Source organism: Petaurus breviceps, unplaced genomic scaffold, assembly GCF_028583685.1.
Source record: "Petaurus breviceps papuanus isolate PSGF00001 unplaced genomic scaffold, PetGlider_PUasm1.0 90515, whole genome shotgun sequence".
Taxonomy (NCBI): Eukaryota; Metazoa; Chordata; class Mammalia; order Diprotodontia; family Petauridae; genus Petaurus; species Petaurus breviceps.
Window position 1 is genome coordinate 1,470,264 of NW_027187269.1, and position 15,105 is coordinate 1,485,368.

Below are 15,105 nucleotides of genomic sequence, written 5' to 3' on the forward strand. Positions count from 1 at the left end.
ATTATTGTCTTTCCATGTAGGAATGTAAATAGTTCAACTTTAATAAGTTCCTTATGATTTCTTTTTCCTGTTTACCTTCTCACGCTTCTCTTGCTTCATGTATTTGAAAGTAAAATTTTCTGTTCAGCTCTGTTTTTTTCATCAAGAATGCTTGAAAGTCCTCTACGTCATTAAATGACCATATTTTCCCCTGAATCATTATCCTCAATTTTGCTGGATAGGTGATTCTTGATTTTAATCCTAGCTCCTTTGACCTCCAGAATATCATATTCCAAGCCCTTCAATCCCTTAATGTAGAAGCTGCTAGATTTTGTGTTATCCTGATTGTATTTCCATGATACTCAATTTTTTTTTGCTTTTTGGAGGGGGGAAGGCAGGGCAGTTGGGGTCAAGTGACTTGCCCAAGGTCACAGGGCTAGTAAGTGATAAGTGTTTGAGGCCAGATTTGAGCTCAGGTCCTCTTGACTCCATGGCTGGGTCCCTATTCAGTGAGCTACCTAGCTGCCCCCCCAATGCAAGATCATTTGAGGCAGTAGAATTAACCCTGGGGAAATCAGAAAGGGTTTCCTATTCGAAGAGCTGAGGCTAGGAGAAAGCTAGGGATTCTAAAAGGCAGAAGTGGAGAGGGAATACATCCCACATATAGGGAATAGCCAGAACAAAAGCAAAGAGATAAGAAATGGAAGGACAAGTTTGAAGAAGTGGACCAGTTTGAATGTAATTTGGAAGCAATATGAAATAAATAAGGTGAATGGAAGCCATACTATGGAGAACTTTAAATGATGGGCTTAGGAATTTGTAAAATGTTTAATAAGTAACAGGAAGCCATCAAAGATATTTGAGTAGGGGAAGGACATAGTCAGACCTACCCTTGATGGGGAACACTTTCCAATTGTGGTGCTGGAGGAAACTTTTGGTGCTCTTTCTGGAGTAAATGTTGGAGGAGGAAGAAAGAACTAGGTATACCATAGAAGACAGAGAGTTGGCCTTATAGTCAGAAAGGCCTGGGTCTGAGTCCTGTCTCTTATATGTACCTGCTATTTGACCCTAGGTAAGTCCCTTGACACCCCCAGTGCCCCACCCAACTCTCTAAGACTAGTTGCTTATCTCTTTTGATAGAGGGAGTTTCTTCACTGCATGTTCCTTCCATCAATGAAATCACAGATTCAGACCAAGACTCCTATTAAATAATTATGATACCGGTGCTCCCCAAAAGAAAGTTGAATAAAATATTACCAGTAGTACATCTACACAAATGGAAGCAAAATTCTTACAAGAACAAAAACAAACAAACAAAAATCAATCAAAATAATTTAAAAGTTTTCAAGTTAATAATGAAATTAATAAAAAAAATAAAATTATGATAGTCTATCCATCTCCACATAGGCAGAACTGCCCTTAATGTATCTGTTATTCTAATCTTGCTGCCATGAAGACAGAATACACAAATTGATTTGACTTTAAGTTATGATATAAAAGTTCATGAAACCATTATACCAATGAAAAGCAGTGCAATTCACTGGGGAAAGTGCTAGACTGGAGTCTGAAAGGTCTGGTGCATGGGCATGTCTCTGAGCAAATTTCTGACATCAACTTCTTTATCTGTGAAACAGTTCTGATAGTAGCTATCTTGTAAATTGTGAGAATCATATGAAATAATGTATATAAAGTACTTAGAAAGCTATCAAAATTTATATAAATGTTAGCTATTATTACATTATGGTTATAACCTCAGGGAGACTCTTCTGACTAAATGCTCCACTAATACTCTAGAACAAAATTCTGGGTGATATTATTTGAATTCTCATACAAGAAATACCATTAGTAATATTTTGTTATGTAATAGAAGTGTTGTGAAGATACTATAGACCAATGCTTCTTAAATTGTGGATCGCAACCCCATGTGGGATTGCAAAAAATTTGGCGACAGTAAAAGGTTTCTGAACACTCAATGACCAAAAACGAATTAAATATCAAATGCATAACGAATCCAAGGTGTTTCTGGCAGCACTTGTTTGTGTTGCATTGCACAAATTTATGGCAGCTTTATATAGTTCTTCTCAATCCTCTTCTCAGTTCTTCTCAGTTCTTAGTTCTCTTCTCAATTCTTAGCTCCTCAGCTTCCATGCTGCTTGCCCTTAGGCCACTCAATGCCAACTAAAGCTGCTGAAGCTTAAAAAGGGGTCACCAGGGGAAAAAGTTTAAGAAGCCCTACAATACCTACCAAAAGTAAAGGACAAAAGACAGGAGAAAAATAGATTACTGATAGATGTAGGAGGCCAATAGAATTCAAGATGACATCTCTTCCTCTCCTTTTTTTTTTTAAATATACAATAAAACTGAGAAGTGTTGGGTCCCTCTACTTCTCTGAGAAATAGCAGGAAGTTGCCCTGGGTAAATTGAATTACCTTTTTTTTAATTAATTTTTTTTATTTTTCAAATGCTTTATTAACTTCTGATTTACATCATTCATTTCCACCAGATTTTGAGTTACAAGTTTTCTACCTGTTTTTCTCCCACTGCCCCAAAATAGCAGTCCCAAAGGATATCCCCTCCACCTATCTGCTCTCTCCCATATTTTCTCCCATACCCCTTTTGACTTTTCCAGTGGATCTCTATGCCCCAGTGCCTGTATATCTTATTTCCCAATTACATGTAAAATAGTATTAATGATAGTATATTCATAGTAGATAGTATATTCAAATATATATATTTGAATATTTGATTTTAAAACTTTGAATTCCAGATTCATTCCCTTCCTCCATTGTCACCCACCCTTACTGGGAAGATAAGCAGTTAAGTATAGGTTGCACATGTGTGGCTAATGCAAAACAATAACATAGTAGATATATTGTAAAAGACTGACTATATTTCCCTCCCTCCTATCCCACCTCCCACTTGTTCTATTCTCTACTTTGATCCAGTCCCTTTTCAATAGTGGGTGCTTCCAACTTCCCTCCCCCCAGTCTGCCCTCCCTTCCATTATCCCCCTCTCATCCCCTTCCCCTGCTACTCTCCTGGAGGGCAAGATAAGTGTGTATTTCATTCCCTCCTCAAGCCAAATTCAATGGGAATAAGGTTGACCCGTTCCCTTTTGCCTTCCTATTCTTCCCCTCTATTGTAACCATTTTCCCTTGCCTCTTCTATATGAGATAGTTTACCCCATTCTGTCTCTCCCAATATCCACTCATTATATTCCTCTCTCACCTCTTAATTTCACATTTTAAGTATCATCCCTTCCTGTTAAATTGGTCTTGTGCCCGCTATCTATGTATACCTGTAAACATATACACACATTCACATATGTATTCACATGCTCATATACCCTCATATATAGACATATATATATATATATATATATATATATATATATATATATATATATATATATATTTCTATTCCCTTCAACTACTAAGAAAAGTTTCATCAGTTACAATTATTGTTTTTCCATGTAGGAATGTTAATACTTCAACTTCGATAAGTTCCTTATGATTTCTTTTTCCTGTTTACCTTCTCATGTGTCTCTTGCTTCTGTATCAGAATGTCAAATTTTCTATTCAACTCTGGTTTTTTCAGCAAGAATGCTTGAAAGTCCTCTATTCCACTGAATTACCATATTTTCCCCTGAAACATGATACTCAGTTTTGCTGGGTAGGTGACTCTTCGTTTTAATCCCAGCTCCTTTCACCTCCGGAATATCATATTCCAAGCCCTTCGATCCCTCAGTGTAGAAGCTGCCAGATCCTGGGTTATCCAGATTGTGTTTCCACAATATTCAAATTGTTTCTTCCTAGATGCTTGTAATATTCTCTCCTTAATCAGGGAATTACGGAACCTGGCTTCAATATTCCTAGGAGTTTTCTTTTGGGGATCTTTTTCAGGAGGTGATCGGTGGATTCTTTCAACCTCTATTTTGCCCTCTGGTACTAAAACATCAGGGCAGTTTTCTTTGAGAACTTCCTGGATGATGATTTCTAGGTTCTTACTTTGATCATGGCTTTCAGGTAGTCCAATAATTTTTAAATTATCTCTTCTGGATCTATTTTCCAGGTCAGTGGTTTTTCCCATGAGATATTTCACATTGCCTTCCATTCTTTCATTTGTTTGGATTTGTTTAACAGCATCTTGATTTCTCATAAAGTCATTAGCTTCCATTTGCTTCAATATAATTCTGAAGCAATGATTCTCCTCAGTGAGCTTTTGAGATTCTTTTTCCATCTGGCAAATTTGGCTTTTTAAGCCATTCTTCTACTCATTGCCTTTTTGAGCCTCTTTTGCCATTTGAGTTAGTCTATTTTTTAAGGTAGTATTTTCTTCAGTCAGACTGTTGACTCTCATTTCATAATTTTCTTGCATTGTTCTCATTTCTCTTCCAGTTTTTCCTCCACTTCTCTTATCTGCTTCTTAAGCTCCTCTATGACCTGTAACCAGCTTATATTTTCCTTTGAAGCTTTTGGTACAGGAGTTATGACTTCACTGTCTTCCTCCTGTTCCATGCTTTGCTCCTTTTTGTCCCCAAAATAGGAGTGTAATGTCGGAATCTTCTGTCTGCTTTGTTTCCTTTGCCTGGTCATATCACCCCTCAGTCACTTGACCCCTGGGCTTTTTGCCACAGTGGGACTCTGCCACCAGAAAGGGGAGCTTTCACCCCAAACGCTTGGGGTTTTCTCAGCTGCCAGAGGTATTAGATGTGTGCCATCTCTGAGTTCTCCACATGCTCTGGCAAGCTGGACACATACCCCAGGACCTCCACCCTAGACTGCAATCCAGATCCAAGAAGGTTAAAGCAAGAGTGATTACCCCTCAGACTGGTGCTTGGTCCCCCTACACTCTGCAGGCCAGGAGCTGAAGCTGCAACATGGTGCTGGCTGGCTGTGCCGGTGTCTCAGCGGCTTCTTGTTCTGGGGGCAAAAGCCACTAACTCCCACTTACTGGGTCCCGAAGTCCAGACTGCACTGACCTCTCACTTTGTCCTTTGCATCTATGTGTTGATAAATCTGGAAATGGCCACAGCTGCTGCTGATCAGGAGATCAGGAGTCCCTTCTGCCGGGGACTGGTCAGACCCACCCTGGGGCTAAAGTCTCACCATGGAGCTGGGCTCAGCTCCCAGAGCACTGCACTGGAGATTCCTGCAGGCCTGCTGGGCTGTCCTCAGCAGGAGGTTAGTTTCTCTGTGTCACTTTGTGGGTACTGCAGCTCCAAAGTTTGTTTAGAGTCCCCTTTTTACTTGGATTGGGGAAGGTGGAAGCTGGAGAAGCAGCAGGGAGGTCCTGCTTCTACTCCGCCATCTTGACTCCACCCCCCCCAAATTGAATTATCTTACTATTACTCTACTTAACATAGGTGCACTTTCCTAAAAAGATAGTAGGGCTTCAGGTGGGAGAGTGTTTTGTCTTCTAGAGTTTAGATCTAGACCCATGCAAAATGAGAAAGACTTGGGAAAGATACAGCCCGTGTATCTGTGGAAAGGAGGGCATCACACTTTGGGGTTCTATGTCTCAACCTGGAATCAGTGAGAGACACTAGTTGAGGGAGGAAAGGGGAAGGATGTGTTCCTCATTCCTGGGAGAACTTTCATGTGAGGTTAAACCTTAAAAAAATTGCTTCAGGGGTGGCTAGGTGGCTCAGTGAGTAGAGCACCGGCCCTGGAGTAAGGAAGACCAGAGTTCAAATCTGGCCTCAGACACTTAACACTTACTCGGGCAAGTCACTTAACCCTAATTGTTCTGCCTTTCCCCCTCCAAAAAGTAAAAAAAAGAATTGCTTCAGAGTGGAGACAGCTTAGTCTGACATCATGGTGTAATGGTAAAGGGAATTTGAAGATCTTCCTTCCCTCTTGTATTTGCAATCAAACAGGTACTTAGCACCTTGTTCCAAGTTCATGACTGTGTCAAGTATTAAGACCCAGAACTTGTGAATCCCACAGTGGGATGGACTTGTTGATGTAACAGGAAAGGGCTGGAACAGGGAGGAGCTAATACAGTATATAAGGAAAAGCCCAAGCTAGAGAGTCAGAACTTCTGGGAGCAAGCAGCATGGAGGCTGAGGAGCTAAGAATTGAGAAGAGAACAAAGAACTGAGAAGAGAATTGAGAAGAACTAAGAAGGGAGCTCTTGTGGTGGAAAAGGAGAAAACTTGTAGAATCCTGGCACTCTATGCGTGTCTGTTCTTTATGTGCTGGTGTTTGTTTGTGATGCAGAAGTCCTGGGACCTTACAGAAAGCCCTAAAAGAGGATATTCTAGTTGCCTGTTTACAGAAGTCCTGGAGGAGGGTTTCAGAGGTTCTGGGACTATACTGATGATTTATGTTGAGTTCTCAGACCTTGTTTGTGGGTCTGTGTTGATTTCTATGCTGATAACTTGTGTTGACTTCTAAGACATTGTTTGTGGCTCTCTGTTGATTTCATATGCATAAAGTGAATTGGTGATGGTGCTGGCAATTTGGGTGAATGTTATTGTGGCTTTGTTAAGCTTTGTCTTCCAGGAAAAGAAACTGTGAAGGACTTGAGGTGGACTGGACACTGTGAGCTCCAATATGGAATGGGAACTGGACAAGGAATTGAATGAAGAACTGGACAATGAACTGAGAGCCTTTGAACTCAGGTGACAGTTGGGTAGATTTGGTCAGGAGCTGGAACCATGGAAGAAGAAACATGGAAGCTGAGAGCTAGCCTCAAGTCAAGACAAAAAGATCTCTTCTGGGTACCTGATGGTGACTGAGAAGATTATGATTCACTGTGACCTAGGGGTCGAGAACTTTGACCTTTGTACTTTGTATCCATTAAGGAGACAAGCTTCCTTAAGGATTATTGAATTAAGCACTTACTAAATGATTGAGTTACTAAATGATTGTGTTTCTAAATGGATGTTATCTTTTGCTTAAAACTATGTGACCACTTAGCTGAAAACTCTGTGGCCATTTTAGTGATAAGTTGTTATGCCATAACATTGTGAATGCTGTATTGTGATTTCTGTGAATGTTTTGTCTTAGTTTGTTACTGAATAAATAGAAAGTTCACTATACTGTGTAATCAGAATCTTGAAGCTGTTCACAGCAGCAGTCCTCTGGAAAGCTGTTCATGCTTGGCTTTACACATGGGGAGGGGGAGCTCTGGCAAGAGAACCCGTATCTCCTGCCACAATTAATACTGATATCTGAAACACAGACAGCATAAAGTCTTTTCTTTTCAAAAAAGCCTAATGATGCCACCAGTTGCTGGCTGCTAAGACCTACAAGAAGAGTGACAATAGGGACCATTGTCACCACTACCAGTTCTCAGCAGGACTCAGAGGTGCAAAGCTGTGTGTGTGTATGTTGGGGGGGATTGGGGAGGCAGTGCAACCCAAAGTTGGGTTCTGCTTCAAGCTGCAATAGACACCCCAAGTATAAAAATTGCAAGAATGATGACTTCTGGAAGTTCTATCTAGCAGATAATTCTAAGTAACTGAGTCTACAAAGGTACTAGAAAAAGGATTGATATTTTCCATGGGTGTACTGATAGGAATTCTCTTTGTTTCCCTTGACTCATAAATAAACTTTTTCTTCCTTGACTTTTATGAATCGTGTCCTTGCAAGGGGGAATAGATGACAATGAACTAGACAAAGTTACATAGGGATGATGCCAAATTTTCTGGATGGAGCCAATAAACCAGTGAGGTAAGAAATCCCTTAAATTATACCTGGGCTCTTCCTATCTTGAGAGAGCATAAACAGATATTTTATGTATCACAAATGCTGCTGTGACAATTTTTCTAAGAAACAGGAAATGAGTCTTAAAGTGTCAGCAGCCCCAAATTATTATTCAACTATATCACCCTAATTATAATACTAGATGCTTGATTGTTTTATATGATGGGAAAAATAGGTAATTGCAATTACAAATATGAAATAGTCAATAGACTGTGCTGAGTTTTCAGTCAACTATGTGGTATCCTTTCACAATATTGTTTTGCCTAGATCAATTCTATCCATACCTCTTAAGAGGGGAGAAGATAGCGTATGCCAACTCTTTAGGGCTGCACTTACTGGAGCAGTCTATTATAGCATCCCATTTTAGTTGTTGTCATGTTGAAGATGAATAGGCAATTTGAAATGAGGGCATACTCATGGTTCTTATTAGAAAATGGGGAACATAAAATGTGCTGGTGCCATAGTATGAATACATTTAGAGAGTGTAGTGGAAGCAATTTCTATTTAGTAGTTACTGCTTTCTTAGAGAGGTTTGGCCAATTCTCCATGAATGAAGGCCTCAATGAATTCAACAGTGAAAGGAAATGGTTCCCTCATTTGACTGAACTGTATTTGAATTTTTCATGTGTTCCCAAGCATCTTATTTTTCTTTTCAAAACAAAGGAATAACATGCCGCCCTATTTGTGTATTCCATTTCAGGCAGTTGAGAAGAGCCAGTACATATATTTCACTGGTGTAAGCTTGGGTTAAAATACCCTTCCAAATGAAGCTGACCTGGTTACCTAACGTACAAGCTTTCAGAGTATCATTGTTTTCTTAAAGAATAAGGAAGTGAAAAATGCCAAGGGGCCTAGGGGGTGAGATGCTCTATTGAAGACTGGAAAAGGAAACAAAACTTTTGGTATTTCTGTCCACATAAAGTGTCTCCCCATTGAAAGGAAAATGCTGGAAAGAAAGGGCAAATTAGCAAATACTGTGGAAACCATCAGCTACTCCATAGGACACCACCTAGGCATTTCTTGATCCCTTTAAAATACACTTGACACATCTAGTCTTGGCAAATAACTCACCCCTGCAAAAATCCAGTACAAATCATTCCTCTTTTTTCTGCTCTTCAAAAGAAACAAGGCAAATAATATTTCAGTAACTGAGTCTTCCATGTCAGATATGTGAGTATGAAAATACTATCTCAATGATGCCTTAAGAGTAATTCTTGAAATTATGCTTCAAAATAGCAGAGGAAGTGTCAAGAAAACTCACTTTTGGGCTGTCAGTATAATCCTGTTCCTTAAGAGCTTACCTGCTCTCATTGGCTGAGTAGTCCTGCCTCTGCTATGAGCTGGGTCTTTATCTAGAACTGGTGGAAGTCAAGATAATGATCTTAAAGGTAGGGAAATCAAAGATAATCTACTTTAGAGCATGTCATTGTCTGAACTGTATTATACCCTACATACTGCTATGTAAGATTTTATTTGGGCACAATGCTCTTTCACTGTTCTGAGAAGGGTGGATGAAGGGGTATTGAAAAAAGGGTAGGGAAAGATGGTGAGTTCTTCTTCCTCTTGAATAGTCTCCCTCCCGAGCATATTCTGATTCTCACAGAGGCAGGGAGAAGAATGTAGAACTCTGAGAAGGTTGGACTTATAATTAGGAATACTCCAGTTCAGACCCCACCTCAGACTCTTAATTGTTCTTTGGGTCTGCCACTTAATCTAATTGAACTTCATGAGTCTCATCTATAATTTAAAAAAAAAAGGTATTGGACTTGGTGACCTCTAAGGTTCCTTACTTCCAGGTCCAAATCTGTAAAATCTAGCCTTTGATAATTACTAAGTATGTGACCATGGACAAGTCACCAGATCCCTCTGAGCACTAATTTATTCATTTATAAGATGAGTATGATAGTATTTACACAAGTTTCTCCAAGTAATGTCCAGAGAACTGGAAGATGGCCTCTGGCCTGTAATGGTAATGATAATTTGAAGATCTTTCCTGCCTGTTAATAGTCCAGTTGTAATGACATGGAGCCTGTGGTGGGAGGAGCTTGCTGGAACAGGAAAGTTGGAGCAGAACTGAGAGGAAGCTGGGAGACAGAGCAGTTACATCTGGGGGAGTGTAATGGCAAGCAAGCAAGTACTTAGCACCTTTTTTCAGTTGAGCTGCCCATGATTATATCAAGTCTTTGTTGAGAAACAGAACTTGTGAAACCCACAGTGGGAGGGACTTGCCACAGACAGGAACAAGAAGGACATAAGAGGTGGGTAGAACAGGGAGGAGCTGATGACCGATAATAAGCTGAGCACAAGCTGGGAGAGAGCAGAACTGAGAAGGGAACACTTATGATTGCAGAGTTGAGAAGGAGAAAACTTGTGGTATCCTGGCATTCTGTCTGTTCTATCTGTGTTGATTTGCGTTTGTAATACTTTGTACAGAAGCCCTGGGACCTTACTGGAAGCCTTGAAACAGGATTTTCTTGTTGTCTGTTTACAGAAGTCCTGGAGGAAGGTTTCAGAGGTCTTGGGACTATACTGATAATTTGTGTTGAGTTCTCAGACTTTGTTTGTGGGTCTGTGTTGATTTCACAGGCAGAAAGTGAATTGATGATGGTGCCAGCAATGTGCATGAATGTTGTTTTGGCTCTGTTAAGCATTGTCTTCCCAGAAACAGAAACTGTGAAGGATTTGAGGTATACTGGACACTGTAAGCTTCAATATGGAATGGGAAGTGGATGAGGAACTGAGAGCTGCCTGCATCCAGGTGACAGTTGGGTAAATTCAGGTAAAAGCTGGGACCATGGAAGAGGAACCATGGAATCTGAGAGCCAGCCTCAAGTCAAGATGAAAAAACGTCTCCTTGGGCACTTAGTGCTGACTGAAAAGATCATGATTTACTGTAGCATAGGGATAGGAGAACTTTGTACTCTATACCTTGTACCTCTTAAGAATGATTGAGTTAAGTATGGTTGGAAACTAATCTCTAATCAAAAAGAAAGAAGACTTTTTGAAAGAGATTAAGACAATGTGACTTAGATGTGGAGAACTTTGACCTTTGTACTTTGTGTCCCTTAAGGAGATTTTTCCTTAGGGATGATTGAGTTAAGTATTTACTGAATGATATTTTTTGTTTAAAACTATGTGGCCACTTTGGTGAAAACTATGTGGCCACTTAAGTGATAAGCTGTTCTGTTATAACATTGTGAATGTTGTACTTTGGTTTCTGAAAATGTTTTGTCTTAGTTTATTACTGAATAAATAGAGAATTCCATGTGATCAGAACCTTAAAGCTGTTTACAACAGCAGTCCTCTGGAAAGCTGCTCATGCTTGGCTTTATAGGGAGAGAGAGGGGATGCAGGCAAGCAAACAGCTAGGCTTGTGAGTGTTCATTTATGGTAAGGCTTTGGGATGGTGCTGTTTTCTGCAGTGTTGTGTGTACAGATTTCTTTGCTGTTATGATGAATTTGGTTTCCTTGTTTTGGGATTTGGCTTTCTGGTCTCTGAATAAATGTGTTTCTTCTGTCTTCTATATGGAGAGTCTATGATATTTTGCAATTCAGAATTACACCAGCATATTCATAGTTGCTGTCAGTGCTGTGGATATTGCATTGGTATTACATGGCCCCATTGGTTGAGATATCCTATTACAGGTTTGTTTGTAGCAATACAAGAGCAAAGGTCTCACAGTATGGGTGGCCAAGGATAGACTTTTTCCTCAGCATTGTGGTGAGTACCCATGTCAAGGAAATCATACTCACATAATAACTAGAGGGAAAAACTTGTAGCCAAGATAACCTAGTTTTGAGTCCCACCTCTGAGATATACAAACTTGAAGCAAGTCACTATCTTAGCTACATAGGCAAGTTTGTAAGAGTATGAGTTCCAGAAGAGTTGTCTGTTTGCATTGGTAGAAGTGTCCTCACCTGGAGTTCACTACACCAAAGTAAGTTACACACATGCACAAAATAAAAACAACAATCAATCAATCATTATTTATCAAGTTCCTATGGGCTAAATACTAGTTATATGAAAAGAGGTAAAAGAAAGTCCCTGTTCTCAAAGCAAATCCAGTTTAATGAAAAAGACAACATGCATTCAAATATATGCAAAGTAAGTTATATACAGAATAAATAGGAGACAATTTATCAGAGAAAGGCTTTAGAATGAAAAAAGAATTAAAGAAGACTTCTTGCAGAAGGTAGGATTTTAGTTGGGAATTAAAGGAAGTGAGAAAAAACAGTAGTTGGAACCAAGAAGGAAGAGTATTCCAGGCATGAATGACAGTCAGAAAGACTGACCAGAAAAGAGAAAATGGAGTGTCTTCTCAGTCAGCCAGGAAATCAGTGTAACTTGATTGAAGAGTCCATGTCATGGAGTAAGGTGTAAGATTGGAAAACTAACCATCAGTCAATTACCATTTATTAAGCACCTACTATGTGCCAAGCACTGTCTTAAGTATTGGAGATACAAAGAAAGACAAAGGACAGTCCCCACTCTCAAGAAGCTCATAGTTTAGTAGAGACAAACATGCAAACAGCTATGTAACAACAAGAAATAGAGAGGATAAATGCAAAGAGGTCAGGGATTTACATTTTCTCAACTCTTCTCAGGGCCAAGCTAGGTCATTGTAATTACAACATTGTTTCTTCTCAAGAGCCAAATTAGGTCATTATAATTACAACATTCAGTTTCTTCCTTCCTCCCTCCATCTCTCTCTCCCTTCCTTCCTTCCTTCCTTCCTTCCTTCCTTCCTTCCTTCCTTCCTTCCTTCCTTCCTTCCTTCCTTCTTTCCTTCCTTCCTTCCTTCCTTTCTTCCTTCCTTTCTTATTTTTGTCAGGGGAGAAGGCAAGGCAATTGGGGTTAAGTGACTTGCCCAAGGTCACACAGCTAGTTAAGTGTCAAGTGTCTGAAGTTATATTTGAACTTGAGTCCTCCTGACTCCAGGGATGGTGCTCTATTCGCTGTGCTACCTAGCTCCCCCCTTACTTTCTTTCTTCCTCTTTTTCTTTTGGTTTATTTTGTTGTAGTCATTGTATATATTCTCCTGGTTCTGCTTACTTCCTTCTGTATCTGTTCATATAAGTTTTCTCATGCTTTTCAGGATTACTCAGCTTTTCTGAACAGGTGTCATTTCTTACATTACAGTATCCTTTCACTACATTCATATACAACAACCTGTTTTTGTCAATCCTCAATCAATTTGGTATCTCCTTTGTTGCCACTTCTTTGCCTGGCATGTTACTGGCCTGGAATAAATGAGTGTTGAGAAACAGAGGAAATCAAGCTTCTTCCAATGCTTCTATACATGTGGGACAGTCAACAATAACTTTACTCTCCAGAGCAGTTGCAAGGTTCAAGTGAAGTAATTTGTCTAAAGTCCAAACCTTAAAATTTTATATAACTCTAAGTTATCTTAAAGTCTCTTAAGATTATGTTTTGTTACTCTTTATTTCACTAATGTGATACTGTATATGACCGCTGTTTTGATTGATGTCATTCCCCTTACTGTAAATTCCATAGTGGCTTGAACCATATTTTAGTCAGCTTTGGTGCCAAAAAGAGTATTCTGCACATAGCAGGTGCTTAGTGTTGTGTTGTATTGTTTCTCTCTCGTGTAATCTTTTTCTATGCCTCTGTTATAGAGGTTTCCCTTCTATCTCTTCGATAGCTTCCCTCTCCCTTATTCTCCAGGGCATCAACATTCCAGATCATTTAGTGAGTCCCAGAAGAATAGGCTCAACTGGAGATATGAGATCCAGGGCCATGGGGTTGTCCCACATGTGCAGAAGCATTAGAAAGGCTGGATCTAGGTTACACTCCTAGGCTAAGCTCATCTGTGGCTCTTCTTCAAGTGTACATGCCCAACTATACAGAGAACATCCACAGAGGCACCTATCTCTCCCTCCATTTAGGGTGATGGTACTCGGAGAAGGGAACACAATAAGATAAGTACAATAAGTCTCTCTGCTTTTCCAAGCTAGGGACTCTGGAGATCTATTCCTTTTTCTTTAATAATCTCTTTCAAGCTTTCTCCTCAATACATTTGTGAAAGGACACCAAATACTCTTGTTTGTTGACTTTTTTTTCTTTCCTTAAGAATCCCTTGAGAGTTTTTTTCTCTTTTATTTCCCTGTGTAATTATCAAATTATTGAAAGGAAGTGCTCAGAGAGGAGGTATCAAACTTTCAGCCTACCTGGGGTTCCCAAAACTCCTGAGCGCAACCCAATCCAGATAGAAATGTAACTGAGAAATGTTTGACAAAATAAATTTTTTAAAAATTTATTAAGTTTTCACTGCAGCTAGATGGCATGGTGAATAGAGCACCTACTGGCCCTGGAGTTAGGAGAACCTGAGTTCAAATTCAACTGCGGACATTTAACATTTACTAGCTGTGTGACCTTGGGCTTAACCCTTAATTGAGCACCTGCTATGTGCAGAATGCTCTTTTTGGCACCAAAGTTGGCTAAAATATGGTTCAAGCCACTATGGAATTTACAGTAAGTGGAATGACATCAATCAAAACAACGGTCATATACACTTAACCCCAATTGCCTTGCCTTCTCCCCTCCAAAAAAAAATACCATAGCCCAAGCTGGTCTGGTTATGCCTAGTTTGGGAAACATGGAGGCCTGAGTCTCTTGTCACATAGATAGGGGTAGCCTCTGTTGATTAATTGGCTGCCTGAATCTTTAAACTGACAAGACTGAGCTTATCTTTTCCATCGTATTTGACTGAAATTTCTTCAGAGACTCCTATCTGCTGCACCTAGCATGAATGCCTTCAACTCAATGGAAGATAAAAGGGTTTCCCCTGTTCCCTCTCTTTTACCCTATCTTTAAGAAATGGGTCTGCTAGTGTTTGTTTCTATTTTTTTGTTTGTCCCCAATTTCAGGTACCAGAGGTGATCCTTATGGGACTGGGAGAATTTGAGTAACAGAAACTTTGGAGCCAGAATTGCAGGTAGGGTGGTACAGCCAGACAACCTGAGAAACCAGAATGCCTGGGATTTAAGCCTGAAGGTTTTCCACTATGAACTGGGACTGTGTTCTATGGGAAATGAACTAAGTTATGAACCTAATCTTCTTCCCTTCCCCAGATACTGAGGTGGTTTAGGTGAGGAGGAGTATTATGCCTCCCATGTGTTAGGGGATTAAATTATTGTATTTGTATTTATCTCTTCTGCAGTAAATATTTCTGTGTAAAAAAACAATCTATTATCAGCAGTTAAATGGAACTGAAGCATAAGGACCCCCCCCCTCCTGCAACTGAGGTAATAGCATTGGTAGGGGCTGGAGTCATGTATAAAGAGACTATACATTCCCCAATTCTCTTAAGGGTATTGGAGAATCCCTGGGGGAGGGAGGGGAGGGCGGAGATTCATCTACCTGTAATATACCTGGCCTCCAGGTGGTATTACA

At 39.9% G+C, this 15,105-nt stretch overlaps 1 long non-coding RNA gene across 2 annotated transcripts in view; it reads left to right on the forward strand.

Annotated features, from left to right (window-relative positions):
- The window catches only part of LOC138142057 (uncharacterized), a 60,094-nt gene that overhangs the window by 43,863 nt on the left and 1,126 nt on the right, over positions 1-15,105 (forward strand). The window contains exons 1-3 of one of the 2 annotated variants that reach the window (XR_011163334.1): positions 9,979-10,064; positions 14,580-14,647; positions 14,873-14,957. This is a non-coding gene — a long non-coding RNA (uncharacterized lncRNA). Of the gene's footprint in view, positions 1-9,978; positions 10,065-14,579; positions 14,648-14,872; positions 14,958-15,105 lie in introns of those variants that run through there. The other variant, XR_011163333.1, reaches the window with a different exon arrangement.